Below are 14,795 nucleotides of genomic sequence, written 5' to 3' on the forward strand. Positions count from 1 at the left end.
AAACAATCCCTTGGGTGGAAATACTGAGATAAAAGGTATATTTATTTGTAAAACTGGTTTTTTGTGGGGGAGGGGGGTTCCTGGGGATTTAGCCCAGAGCCTTTGCACTGAGTTGCATCCCAGCCCTTTTGTTATGTTTTATTTTGAGACAGAGTCTCACTAAGTTGCCAGGCTGGGCTCCAGCTTGTGATTTTCCTGCCTCAGCTTTCCAGGGTGCCAGGTGACACGCCTATGCCACCACACCCAGATGTTATATTACTTTTGATGCACAAAAGTGTGATGTTTTTGAGAGCGGCTCTCCCAGTGTAAAAGGTGATCTGCACATGCTTGGGTGTGCTTGTTTCCACACACTTTGGTTGAAATTATTGGCCCTCTCTCCCTTCCTTCCTATTCCATGAGGGTAAAATGGCACATGCTGCTGCTTTCTTCGCCATAGCCTCAGCTCTCTGCAGCTTCTGAAATGTTCTTTCCTCCCAGCAGGGTCTAAAGTGGAGGAAGTTATGAGGAGATGACAAGTAAATAGCAGGGAGAACCAGCAGGCTTGGGGTTGGAGAACCGATTACCACCACAGAGGTGGAACTTGGAACGTGTGTTGGAAGATGACCTGTCCTGGCTTCCCCTCCAGAGCTGGGTGTCACGAGTCCCGGCCTCACCTTCTCTACAAAAAAGGGGGAAAGGAAATAGAAAGGAGAGACAGGGGTTCTTGTTTCTTCCAATATCTGGTTTTCATTAGGCTTGAAGCAATTCTTTGTTGTTGCTCAAACTGGTTCTTTTGTTAAGCCTGAAATCTGCAGCCCTTGCCTCTCTGCAGGATGGGGAGGACCAAGGGGCCCCTGGTAAGTTAGAGGTGTGGAATCTTCATTCCCAGCCTTGTGAACGGAGGATTGGGTGACAGGTAATTAACCAGCTGCAGCTGCCACTGCTGTGTGAGGTGCTGGCCCCACCTGAGAAAAGCAGCTGAGGTAGCACAGTGCCTGCCCTACCAGGAGTGCCAGGCATGGGCACCACAGTGGAAAGAAGGATCTCAATGCCAGGCAGCCCTCTTTATTTAGTAGAAGCAAAATAAAGCACTATCGAGCCACCATGTCTAGTCCTCTCTTTGTTTTTAATGGTGGGGAACTGTAATAACCTAAAATTTACCTCTTTGGCATTTTTAAGTGTGTGGTGCGATGACATTCGGTATATTCTTGTGCGGCCATCACCACTCTCCATCTCCAGAACTCTTCTCATCATCCCCACATGAAACTGCATACATTAAACGATAGCTCCCCATTGCCTTTTGCTCTAGTTGTTGGCAAAAACCATACTATTTTCTGTCTCTCTCTATTTGACTACTCTAGGTACTTTGTGCAAGTGGGTCAGGTAGTTTTTGCCTTTTGTGACTGGCTTAGTCCATTTAGAATGATGTTGTCAAGGTTCATCCATGTTGTAGCATGCATCAGAATTTCTACTCTTTTTAAGGCTGTATAATATTCTTTTATAGATTTATATACATTGCATGGCCATATGATATATATATATGCACACACACAAAATAGTCTGCTTATCCATTCTTCCATTGGTGGACACTTGGTCTATGCTTTACCTATTTTAGGAGCAATGCTACTACAAACATAGATGTACAAATATCTCTTTAAGATTCTGCTTTCATTTTGGGGGGTGGGTATATCCCCATTCTGGGGTGTGGAATTTGTGGACCACATGGTAATTTTGCTTTTAATTTTTTGCATAACTACCATATTGTTTTCTATAGTAGCTATATGGTTTAACATTCCCAGCAACAATGCACAAGTAACCACCATTTCAATGTTGAGCCTCTGGGATGATGTGTACATGGAAAGATGAAAAGATGGTGATTATTTCATGCTTCCTCTGAAATTAGAAATAGGAGAAATGAACCCATAGCCACCTAGTGACAGACCAAGTCAACTGGGTCAAAACTGTGATGCGTCTCTACAAAATACCAGAGCAGTGGTATACCCAGTGCAATTCTGTAACTCTAATGTGACACCTATAGCCTTTTTAAAAAAAAATTCTTTTATTGGTACATTTTAGGTATACAATTAGTTTGCATTTATCATTGGGTATTTGGACCTGTACATGATGTGTCTTGGTTCTTATTTTTTCCCCATTACCTGTGCACCCTTCACCCCCTCCACCCTTCCCTATTTACATAGACTTTGTTTCTATTTTTTTCTTTTCTCATAAATTTTCCTTTCTTTCTTTTCCTTTCCCCCTCCCCTCCCTTCACTCCTTCATCTTTGGACCTTTTTTCCTATTTCAAATGATCAATTATTCATTTTAATCATTTTAACCCTTGTTTACACTATCAATTTCTCACACTAGAGAAACTATTCGGTATTTACACATGTGTATCCTATTTATTTCACTTAAGAGTATGGCCTCGATATGCATCCATTTAGCTATAAATGACTCTTGTTTTTCATTTTTAATGGCTGAATAGTACTCCATTTTATAAAAAAAAACACATTTTCTTTATCCAGTTTCCAGTTGATGGGCACTTGGGCTGGTTCCAAGCTTTAGCTCTTACAAGCTGTGCTGCTATGAACATGGGTGCACATATATCACTGTGGTGTGATTCTTTTAATTCTTTTGGGAAGATACCCAGGAGGGGAATAGCTGGGTCAAATGGGACCTCTAGTCCTAGTTCTTTGAGTTATCTCCATACTGACTTCCACAGTGGTTGTACCAGTCTGCACTCCCACCAACAATGGAGAAGGGTTCCTTTCTCTCCACAATCCCGCCAGCATTTGTTATTTGTTGATTTTTTGATAGCAGCCATTCTTTCTGGGGTGAGGTGGAATCTCAGGGTTGTTTTCATCTGCATCTCTCAAATAATGAGTGATGTTGAACATTTTTTCAAATATTTGTTTGCTGTTTTTACTTCTTTGTCTGAGAAATGTCTGTTCATTTCAGATGCCCATTTTTGAATTGGGTCTTTGAATTTGGGGGGGTCTGATTTTTTTCAATTCTTTATATATTCTAAGATAGTAGTCCTTTGTCTGAGGTACAACTGCTAAAAATTTTTTCCCATATTGTAGGTTGTCTGTTAGCTCTGTTGGTGGTTTCTTTTGCAGTGCAGAAGCTTTTTAATAAGATGAGATCCCAGTTGTTGATTCTTTCTGCTAGTTCCCATGCTGCTGAGGTTTTGTTTATGAAGTCTTTTCCCATGCCAATGTCTGCAAGAGTTCTACCTAACTTATCTTCCAGTAAGTTTAGTGTTTCTGTCTTAATATTTATATCTTTAATCCACTTCAATCTTAGTTTAGTGCATGGTGATAGGTATGGGTCTAGTTTTAATCTTTGGCAGGTTGAAATCCAGTTTTTCCAACACCATTTATTAAATAGGCTATCTTTCCTCCAATGAAGGTGGTTCACTCCTTTGTCAAAGATGAGGTGGCTGAGTATGTCTGGAGTTGTTTCTGCATCTTCTAATCTATTCCACTGATCCTCAGGTCTATTCCTTTGCCAGTACCATGCTGATTTTATCACAGTAGATTTGTAGTATAGTTTCAAGTTGGGGATTGTGATACCCCTAGGCATGTCTCTGTTGCTTAGAGTTGCTTTAGCTATTCTAGGTCTCTTATGGTTCCAAATGAATTTTTGGATTGTTTTCTCTAGTTCTGTGAAGTATATTGTTGGAATTTCAATTGGCATTGCATTGAATCTATATAGTAGTTTTGGAAGTATGGGTATTTTCACTATATTGGTTCTTCCTACCCAGGAGCAAGGGATGTCTTTCCATTTTCTTGTATCCTCTTTGATCTCTTTTTTCAGAGTGCTGTAGTTTTTAGTGTAGAGGTCTTTTGCTTCCTTTGTTAGATTGATTCCTAGATTATTTTTTTGGATGCTATTGTAAAAGGAATTGTTTCCCTAATTTCTCTCTCAGTGAGTCTGTTATTTGTGTACAAGAAGGCTATTGTTCTTTGAGTGTTGACCTTGTATCCAGCTACTCTACTGAATCTGTCAATTAAGTCTAGAAGTCTTCTAGTGGAGTTTTCTAGGTCTACTATGTAAAGTATCATATTGTCAGCAAATAATGACAGTTTAACTTTTCTTTTCCTATCTTTATTCCTTTCATTTCTTTCTCTTTTCTAACTGTTGTGGCTAATGTTTCCAGAACTATATTGAATAGGAGTGGTGATAGTGGGCATCCTTGTCTTGTTCCTGATTTTAGCATGAAAGTTTTCAGTTTTTGACCATTTAGTATGATGTTGGCTATTGGTTTTTCATGGAAAGCCTTAATCAGGTTAAGATAAAGACCATCTATTCCAATTTTCTGTAGGATTTTTATCATGAACGGGTGCTGGATTTTGTCGAATGCTTTTTCTGCATCTCTTGAGATGATCATGGGGTTTTTGTCCTTGACTCTGTTAATATGGTGTATTACATTTATTGATTTATGAATGTTGAACCATCCTTGCATCGCTGGCATAAATCAGACTTGGTCAGGGTGTATGATCTTCTTGATGACCCTCTGTATTCTGTTTGCCAATATCTCGTTGAGGATTTTTGCATCTATGTTCATTAGGGAGATTGGCCTGTAGTTCTCTTTTTGGGTTGTGTCTTTCCCTGGTTTTGGAATCCAAGTAACACTTGCTTCCAGGAATGAATTTGGAAGTATTGCTTCCCTTTCAATTTCTCTGGTAAGTTTAAAGAGTAATGGTGTTAGTTCTTCTTTAAATGTAAAATTCAGCAATGAAGCCATCCGGACATGGACTTTTCTTTGTTGGAAAATTTTTTATTACATTTTCAATTTCACTCGTAATTGGGGTGTTTAGAGTTTCTATATCTTCTTCATTTAACTTTGGCAATTTGTGTGTATCTAGGAATCTGCCCATTTCTTCTGTGTATTCCATTTTATTGGAGTAGAGGTTCTAGAAGAATTGGGTATTGATGATGCTCTGGATTTCTGTTGGATCTGTTCTGACTTCACCTTCTTCATTCTTAATTGCATGTATTTGTGCCTTTTCTTTCCTTTTTTGATAAGGTTGGCTAAAGGTTTATCATTTTATTTATTCTTTCAAAAAACCAACTCTTTGATTCATTGATTTTTTTGTATTGTTCTCTTAGCCTCCATTGCATTGATTTCTGCCCTGATCTTTATAATTTCCTCTCTTGTATGAGCTTTGGATTCATTATGCTCTTCTTTTTCTAGGAGCTTGAGGTTCTGCATTAGGTTATTTATCTGAGTTTTCTCTGTTTTGCTAATATGGGCATTCACTGCTATGAATTTCCTGTGTAGAACTGCTTTCATTGTGTCCCATAGATTCCTGTTATGTTGTACTGGCATTTTCATATACTTGTAGAAACTTTAATTTCTTCTTTAATTACTTCTGTGACCCATTGGTTATTCAAGGGGGTGTTATTCAGTTTCCACGTGTTTATTGGGGTTTTGTGGTTTCTTATGTTATTGATCTCCAATTTTATTGCACTATGGTCTAATAATATACAGGGGTAACTTCAATTCTTTTACATTTACTTAAACATGTCCTATGAGCTAGCATGTGGTCTATTCTGGAGAATGACCCGTGTGCAGCCAAAAAGAATGTGTATTCTGATTTTGTGGGGTGGAACACTGTGTAAACATCTGTTAAGTCCATTTGTTCAATAGCTTGGTTCAGTTCTCGAATTTCCTTGTTAACTTTTTGTCTAGATGATCTGTCTATTTGTGATAGTGGTGTATTGAGATCCCCCACTACAACTGTGTTAGTGTTTATTTGGTTTTTCATGTCTATTAATATTTGTTTTGTATAGTTGGGGGCATTTGTATTTGGTGCATATATATTTAGGATTGTCATCTCTTCCTCTTGGATTGTTCCCTTCACAAGGATGTAGTGACCATCTTTGTCTTTCTTAATTAGTTTTGGTTTGAAATCTACTTTGTCTGCAAATAAGATTGCTACCCCTGCTTTCTTCTGGGTTCCTGTTGCATGGAGAACTGTTTTCCATCCTTTTACTTTCAGTCTATGAGTTTCTTTTTGAGTTAGGCGTGTTTCTAGTATACAGCATATTGTTGCATTTTCCTTTTTAATCCATTCTGCCAGTCTATTTCTTTTGATTGGTGAATTGAGGCCATTAACATTGAGGGTTATAATTGATAGATATTGATTTATCCTTGTCATGATGTTTTACTTTTGTTGGCTCTTTTATTTCTTATTTTTTCCCCTTTCCCTTTAGTGTCTTACCTTGCCTGGTGGCTTCCCTCTGTTGGGCCTCATGGAGTTGTGACCTTCATTGCTTTTTTCTAGGATATTGTTTAGTATTGCTTGTAGTGCTGGTTTGGTGTTCATGAAATTTCTCAGGTGTTCTTTGTCGTGGAAGTATCTAATTTCCCCATTGATTTTGAAAGATAATTTTGCAGGATACAACAGTCTAGGTTGGAAGCTATTTTCTTTTAGGGCTTGAACTACTTCACTCCAGGCTCTCCTTGATTTGAGGGTTTGTGTTGCGAAGTCTGCTGTGATTCTGATGGGCTTTCCTTTGTAGGTGATTTGTTTCTTTTCTCTAACTGCTTGTAGGATTGTGTTTTTCTGTTGGGTTTCTGGGGTCTTGACTATTATATGTCTAGATGTAGATTTTTTTTGATCATGGCTAGTTGGAGTTCTATCTGCCTCATTTATCTGTATGTCCAACTCTCTACCTCTGTCTGGGAAGTTTTCCACTATTACTTCTGTGAACAGTTTTTTTATGTCAATTGTGCTTCCTCCTGTTTTTTCCTGGACTCCTGTCAGTGTTATGTTATTCTTCTTTGCATCGTCTAGCAGTTGCTGAATTGATTTCTCATGGTCCCTTACTATTTTTAAGAAATCTCTATTTTCATGGTCTGTAACTGCGATCCTGTCTTCTATATCTGATATTCTATCTTTAGATTCCCTTAATCTGCTATGGATACTTTCAATGGAGTTTTTGATCTCCTGAATATCTGTTTGAATCTGTTTCATGGATTCCATTTCTTTCTTATGTTGGGAGATCATGGTTTCCATTTCTTTCTTATGCTGGGTATTCATGGCTTCCAGCATGTTTCTGAGCTCATCTATTTTTTTTATCTGTTTCTGTTCTAGATCCTCTAATCATGTCTTTCACTCTGCTCACCATCTCTGTAGATATCTGGGAGATTATTTCTGCTTTGAATTTTCCTAGAGCCTCATTCATCTGTTTTGTTACTTCCTGTACTATCAGTTCAGGGTGTCCAGGTGGTTGGTAATGGGACTTTTCCATTTCATTTCCCCAAGGATTTACCCTTGGTGGAGTGGAAGTCTGAGTTTGTGCCTTGCTTAAATGTCTCCTCATTTTTGTTTTTGGTACTGTCCTTGGTTTAACTCCTGGGTTGATAGTTTCAAATTGCTTATGGTAGGTATCTTTGTTGCTTATAATTAGAACCCTTATGGAATGATTGCTTCTCAGAGGTGTCTTCCAGATATAGCTGGTCTTTAAGTTTTGAGTCTCTAATGACTCTAAGGCTAGCTCATTTTCCTTATACTAGGAAGGTTCATCGACTAGTTCAATAACAACACCTTAGCCCATGTGATACAATCAGCAACACCATTGCATCATGTACATCTTCAAAAATGACATTTTGTGGTAGTTATTAATCTATCACCTTTAGCTGTGTGAATTAAATCAAGATCAAGGACCAACCCAACATATAGTGAATAAACTCTTCAATATAACAACTTTACCCTTTGAGATGGGGAGTTAGAAGAGGTTGGGGAGGGAGGGACAGATGGGAAGAAGGATAGGGGAAGGTTGGAAGTGTGGCCAGAGGACACAGGTGAGATGGAAAAAGAGAATAATAGGAAAATAAAGAAGAACTCCAAATGAGGACCAAAACAGGGACAAAAAGGGAAGATGAACAATGTGGGAGAGCAAGAGAGTGAGTGTAAGAGAGAGAAAGGAAAGAGAAAAGAAAGAAGTAAAGAAAAGAAAAAAGGAGAGAAAAACAAATATTTGCGAAGAGTAGGAAAAATATTAAAGATAAAAGGAGCAAAAGAAAAGAGAAGAAAAACAACTAATAATACTAATTTTGAGAATAAAAAATAACAATGAAGATGAAGGGCCTCTTTCAGGGTAGTCTCTGCTATTGCAATGGACAACGTGGGTAGCAGTGTGCAGATATAAGTCAATGAGTCTCAGCAAGCTAGTCACAAACCCGTGAAATTCAGGCAGATTTCTGCCTGCAAGTCCCAAGTTGAGCTCCCTGTCCTCCTGCAGGGTCGAACTCTGCAGAATTGTACTGCAGGTTCCAGCTGCCCTTCCCCTGAAGATAGTCCCAGTCCTGATGGGAGGTGAAGATGACTCCTACTTACCCAGTACAGTGGTCTGGTGGTCCGGTGTCCTCTGCGTCTTTGTAGTGTGGAACCAGGTGGCTGTACAGAGAAGAGGCAAGAGGAGGGGGCGGTTGTCCAGTGGATTGCTGCCAGAGCGCAGGCTGATTCAGCACATTCCCCAGGACTCACGACCTTGTTACGGTGTCCACAGACCTGCCTGTCTGCAGCAGGCTGATTCGGCGTGTTCCCTTTGACTGGTGACCTTGTTACGGGGTCTGCAGACCTGCCTGCCTGCAGTGGGCTGATTCAGTGTGTTCCACGCGACTCGCAACCTTGTTACAGTGCCTCCTATAGCCATGTTAGGGAGGTCAGTGAGATCTATTATTTAATATAGTATACGTTTTACAATATTTTAATTTAGCGTAGCAGCATGGTTTATAAACAGACTGTGAAGAACAAGACTTCCATTAATTTGTCTTTAAACCACTTCAGCCTACACTGGATAGCTCTGAATTCTAGTGTTTACTGGTGTCATTTGGCTCTGGAATGAGCCCGAAAGCCCATGTGTTAAAGATTTGTTCTCCAGAATGGTATTATCCACAGGTGGTGGGACCTTTAGGAAATGGGGCCCAGTGGGAGGTCTTTAGGCCATTGGGGGGGGTGCCGTTGAAGGGGATAACAGATTCCTATCCCTTCCTCTTCCTCTCTCTTACTTCCTGGTCATAAAGTGAATGTTTTTGACCCACATCATGGTCTTCCTTTTCTCCCCAGTACTGAGGATTGAACTCAGGGACTTCACACTCAGCTACATGCCTAGCTTTTTACATTTTGAGACAGAGTCTCACTAAATTGCCAAAACTGGGCTTGAACTTGCAATCCTCTCTCCTTATGCTCCCAGAGTGCTGGAGTAACAGTTGTGTGACACCATGCCTGACTTCCTACCACATGCTCTTGCCATAATGTGCTACCTTGGCACAGGCCCCCAAAACAACAAGGCCATTGATTATGAACTGTAACTTCCAAACTTGTGAGGCAAAATAAGCATTTTCCCTTTTTAATTAGATCATTTCAGGTATTTGTTATAGTGGCAGAAACATAGTTGCCAAAATTGTGTTTTCAATGGGACTATACTTTTTTATTTTCCTAGATATTTTCTGAAGCATGTTTCCCAGAACACTAGCTCTGCAGGATATCAGGAGACAGTATATTAAAAAAAAAAGGATTTGGATGTCAGAGATTTCTATTTAGATAAACAAATGGTCATGTGACTCTATCATCCATCAGGCCTCACAATTACTTTCCTTGAAATCATTTTTGAGGATAAATTCAAGGTACTAATATTGCATAAAATGTATTTCAAGACACACTTTTGTAGACAAATATGGCTTCATATTTTTTTTATCTTTGCCTTGTATAGGAATGTATGTGCTCTCCAAGGTAGAAATATTATAAACTCTGGCAGAATTGGGTCCAAATCTGACCTCAGATGCTAGCTGCATGAATGTGGGGGGAAATTCTTTAATATCTTTAAGCTTTAGTTTTCTTTTTGGTGAAATGGATAAATTTTAACTTCTGCTCAATAGTATGTGCAATAATGAATAGGAATCATTTATTCTCCCAATCATTTTCACCTGGTGCATTGCTGGTTTTGTTCATTGCAGTATTTTGATGTTCACTATGGTTGAAGACTATCACATTCTTTGCTTTGATTTTGACAAGCATCTCCAAGCCCATTAGCTAACTAGCATGGGTCAGATGTCATGAGAGAGCTCAGAAGCCTGAGGCTTCAAATCCACTGAGGTTGGCTATCTGGCATGACACATGACCAGAACTGTAGAAGCCCATGGAGGTAATCAACCATGTGCTGCAAATACACACAAAAGTTCATTGCTTTACCTTCCCATTAATCCCTGCAATTTCTTGTCTGATATTAACCTATAGAACCTGATTTTTAAAATTTATTCTCTTCCTGGGTAGATCCATTACCTAATCTGTTCTCTGTGTCACCCCAGCAACCCTCCCATACCCAAATGGCTTCATTGATGACATTCTTGATTTCTCTCTTTCTGAACTCAGCTGGAACCTGTCCCTTTTTTCTTATTTGTTCGACCCCTCTTGGTGTTGACAGCTGTGAAAATCTTGTCTCCCTGTATAGATGAGCCAGGAAATATCCCTCTGGAGATTGCCTTTTACTTGCCCCTTTTCTTTCCACTGGGGTGCCTTGATAAGCTCCCCAGCATTCACCAGTAGGTGTTTGTTGTCTGCTTTGCATGGCCTCTTTGAACATCCATCCCACTCTTTCCAACCAGGAGCAGAGAGTCCCTTGGTTTAATCTTTTCCAGAATGCAGAAGTGATGCTGTGTAGGTTTTGGAACTACATCTACATCCTAAGAGGCTTGGTAGCCTCTGGTGTGTGTGTGTGTGTGTGTGTGTGTGTGTGTGTGTGTGTGTGTGTGTGTGTGGTGCTAGAGATGAAATCTAGAGCCTCTTGTATGCTAGGCAAGCGCTCTATCATTGAGCTACACTCCCAGCCCCAATTGCTTCTGTTTTTAATGTCTCTCTTGGGATTGAGATTTTAATAAGGAAATTTGTGATGGGCTAATGAATGGTGAGTGGGAGGAAGACAGAGAGAGAGAGAGAGAGAGTCACTGAGATGTCACAGCCAACTGTATCAAGGTCCCAGATATTTGAGTGAGAACATCTTGATGTTCTGACACTAACCAAGCTCTCAGATGAAGGCAGCCTCGTGCATTAAGCCAGGGATCAGCAAGCTTTCCCTGTGAAGGGCCAGGTAGTACATTTTAAAGTCTTTGTAGGAGGTTTAATGGTATTTGTTTTAACTACTCACCTCTGCCCTTATAGAGTAAAAGCAGCTGTAGACAATATGTGCATGAATGAGTATGTTGGGTTCTCATAAAGTTTTATTTACATAAAAAGCTGGCAGACCAGATTTGCCTGTAGAGCATAATTTTCTGACCCCTGTGATAAGACACTAAGTTCTGGAATGGCTTCAATAATGTGATAGATAACTGAAAACAGCTTACTCAAGTGCTGCTGGTATTCTCATTAGTGTTGAGCTATAATTGTCAAAATGACACATTCATTCCTGCCTTCAGGGAGCTTACAGCTTGTTCTAGCTTTATGGAAAAAGAGATTAGAGCCAATAACTCCTGTCCACATATCTCCAAGGCTCAACTCCAACTAGCAAGAATTCAGAGAAATTGATTATCTATCAAAGGAATGAGATGGTAGAGCTGGAGCTGAGAGGAACACGTATCTGTTCCGGTGACTCTCTCTGCATAATGGACCATGCCAAGATTCAGTGGCATGAACCAACCATTTTATGATGCCCATGAATTCCAGAGGTTAGAAATAATACAGCAACGGCTTGTCTTTGACCCATGGTATCTGGGTCTCAGCTGAGAAGACTCAGCTGGGGGTGATCTGTCATCTATAGGCTAAAGTTACACAGGCAGGTTGTCACTCAAGTGTCAAGGCTGTTTCTCAGTGGGGACAGTTGGCTGGAGCACCTTCGTGTGGCCTGTGCTTCCTCAGTCAGAGTGGGACCTGGGTGTCCCTTGCTTTAAGAGTGTTTCAGTGGGCGAGTTGGAAAAGGCTACATGGTGTTAGTGATGTCAGGCAATGTAGTTTTCAATGTCTATTTGTTCAAGGGAACAGGGCATAAATACTGACTCTCCATGAGTGGAGTGTGAAGGAATTTGCACACTTACAGGTACACACACACATGCACACACACATAACGGAAATCAGCTCACCTGATTGTGGAGGATGACAAATCCTTCCCACAAGCTGGAGAACCAGGAAATCAGGTGGAGTAGTTCATTCGGAGTCTGAAGACCTAAGAACCATGGTAGCTGAGAGTGTAACTCCAATTCCAAGTCCAAAGGCCTGTGAATGAGAGGTGGAGGCACTGATGCGAGTCCTAAAGCCCAAGGTCCTGAGAACCAAGGACTCAGATGTCTGAAGGCAGAAGATAGATGCCTCGGCTGAAGAAAGGAGACAGGAAGAATTTTCTCTTTCTCCAACTTTTTGTACTCTCCAGGCTCTCAGTGGATTGCATGATGCTCGCCCACATAGATAAGGATAGATCTTCTTTACTTAGTCTATTGACTCAATCGCTCATTTCTTCCAGAAACAGCCTCAGGACACACAGAGAAAGTTTTACCAGTGATCTGGGAGCCCTTTAGTTGAGACTAAAATTAACCATCACACTGGTATAGGAAGAGGACTGAACAACTCAATTTTGAATAGGTTTTTGAGTTGTAAACATTCCTCGTCAAGGTTCACCTGATTTTATAACCATCTCATTTTGGCCCTGGAGGTTAAGTAACCTGGGAAATTATACTCACTGACTGTAACAATCTACCAGTAAGGGGTGTGTGTGTGTGTGTGTGTGTGTGTGTGTGTGTGTGTGTGTGTTGGAATTCTTTATAGTAGGGCTGTACAGTAATCAAGACCATGTACTATGGTGTTACATAGTCCTAACCTACTGCCTGGCTCTGCCATCCACTTGCTGTATGACTTTGAGCCAATTTCTTAATATATTTAAGTCTTGCCTCATTTTAAAAATGGAGATAATGATGTGATAATTCCAAGAATTGCTGTGGAGTTCCAACAAGACAATGCATGTAACTAGCAACTACCAAGTGTCTAATAAATAGTATTATCTTAAAGCAGGCTATTTTACAAATTTTGAGCTTTTAATAAGCTTCAATAATACAGATAATACACAATATTATAGAAAAGAGGTAAAAGAAAAAACACTGAAAAATCTACTTATTCTGAAAGTAATTTTAATGTTGTCAAATACACTTCCAATACAAGAAGTCTATATTGATTATACAGAGACTTAAAATTGTACATACAAATACTCATACATACATACGTACATGATTACATGAACATAGAAAGGCTGATCAAAAAGTGTAGTGTGCTTAAATAAAAAATTATTATGATAAAAGACAGATTGCCATTCATCACCCTCAAAATATTCTTCCTTGAGCTCTTATCCTATAATTATTGCCACTTTCTGATCAGTTCTGGAAGTATTTTTTGTTAGTATCTTTCCAAGGTGTGATCAAAATTATGGTGAATGCTGCTGCTGACTGCCATTCAATGGAAGGCTTACTAAAGCATTACAGTGTGTCCTCACTCACTTTATTTCACTGGGCCTGGTCTACTGTGACTTCTAGCTCTTCCACAAAGTCAACATAACCAAGTCATAAAGATTTTGAATCAATTCAGGCCATTGGGGGAGCTATGTACAGCAGCATAACCAAAGATGTTTAGGAAAGAGGACTTCTAGAACTCCTTCAGAAGGGAGGCATGAGTGTGCTCAAAATGAGGGCCAGTAATTTGACGGGGACTAATGGCAATGTGTCTGACTGTAATAAATTATTAAATTTAAATATTCACTGTATTTTGTGATCACACCTTTGTACAACCTGCACACATACACACACGCTTTTACATGTATGGCATTATATTGATAGTGTTTCATAACCTTATAAAACTCAACACTGTGTTATATCTTCCCAGAAAAATGCATAGCTCTCTATCACTATTTAGAGAACTGATAGTAGCCCATGAAATGGACTTACCATAGTTTAAACTGTCCCAATTGAGAACAGTTAGGTTGTTTGCTTATGTCTGCAGACTGCATTTTAGCACTGAAGGTGGTAATAATGATGCTCTTAGAGAGTGAAGTCTAAAAACTGGACACAGTAAGAGGCCAAAGCATTTAACTGTCTCTGCTTTTTTTTTTCCAGTGGGCTTTAAACTTTGTCTTTTAATAAGGAACAAGGTATTTTAGTCACTTCCTCATCACTGGGATGAAATACACTCACAATTTAAAGGAGGAGAGTTTTTATTTGGCTCACAGTTTCCAGTGGGTTCAGCTCATGGTCAGGTGACTCCAAGGCAGAAATAGGGTGAAAGGCATGATGGAAGAAAGCCAGGAAGCAGAGAGACAAGGGATGAGTGGGGACAAGAATACACCCTTCCAGGTTATGTCTCTAGTGACCCACCTCCAACCAAGCCCCACATCCTAACACTACATTCAGCTACAGAACTCATCAGTGGAGAAATCCACCAATGAGTATAATGACCCTATGATCCAATTACCTTCCAATCAAATTAGAATTTTGTGGGACATTCTATTTCTAAACCATAATATAAAAACACAATGTAACTAAACTATCAGTGACTTTGGTACATCCATAGGCTTTGTCATGAGACCACTTACCCACATTTTTTCCTAGTTCCAAACTCTGTGTGACCTCCTAGCTTCCTAACCTCTCCCAATTTCTGGTGGTTCCATTTATTAGTAGATCATTCCTTCAGCAAACAAGTGAACCTCCTTGTAAGTGACGTGTATAGTCCTCTGCTTTCCAGTGGTTCCAGATCTATCCAGCATTGTCTTAGTTACTTTTCTCATTGCTGGGACAAAATACCTACTACCCACGATTTAAAGGAGGAAAGGTT

The sequence above is a fragment of the Heterocephalus glaber genome, unplaced genomic scaffold (genome assembly GCF_053883595.1).
Source record: "Heterocephalus glaber isolate CG9 unplaced genomic scaffold, H.glaber_assembly_v1.0 deba00001610, whole genome shotgun sequence".
Classification (NCBI taxonomy): domain Eukaryota; kingdom Metazoa; phylum Chordata; class Mammalia; order Rodentia; family Bathyergidae; genus Heterocephalus; species Heterocephalus glaber.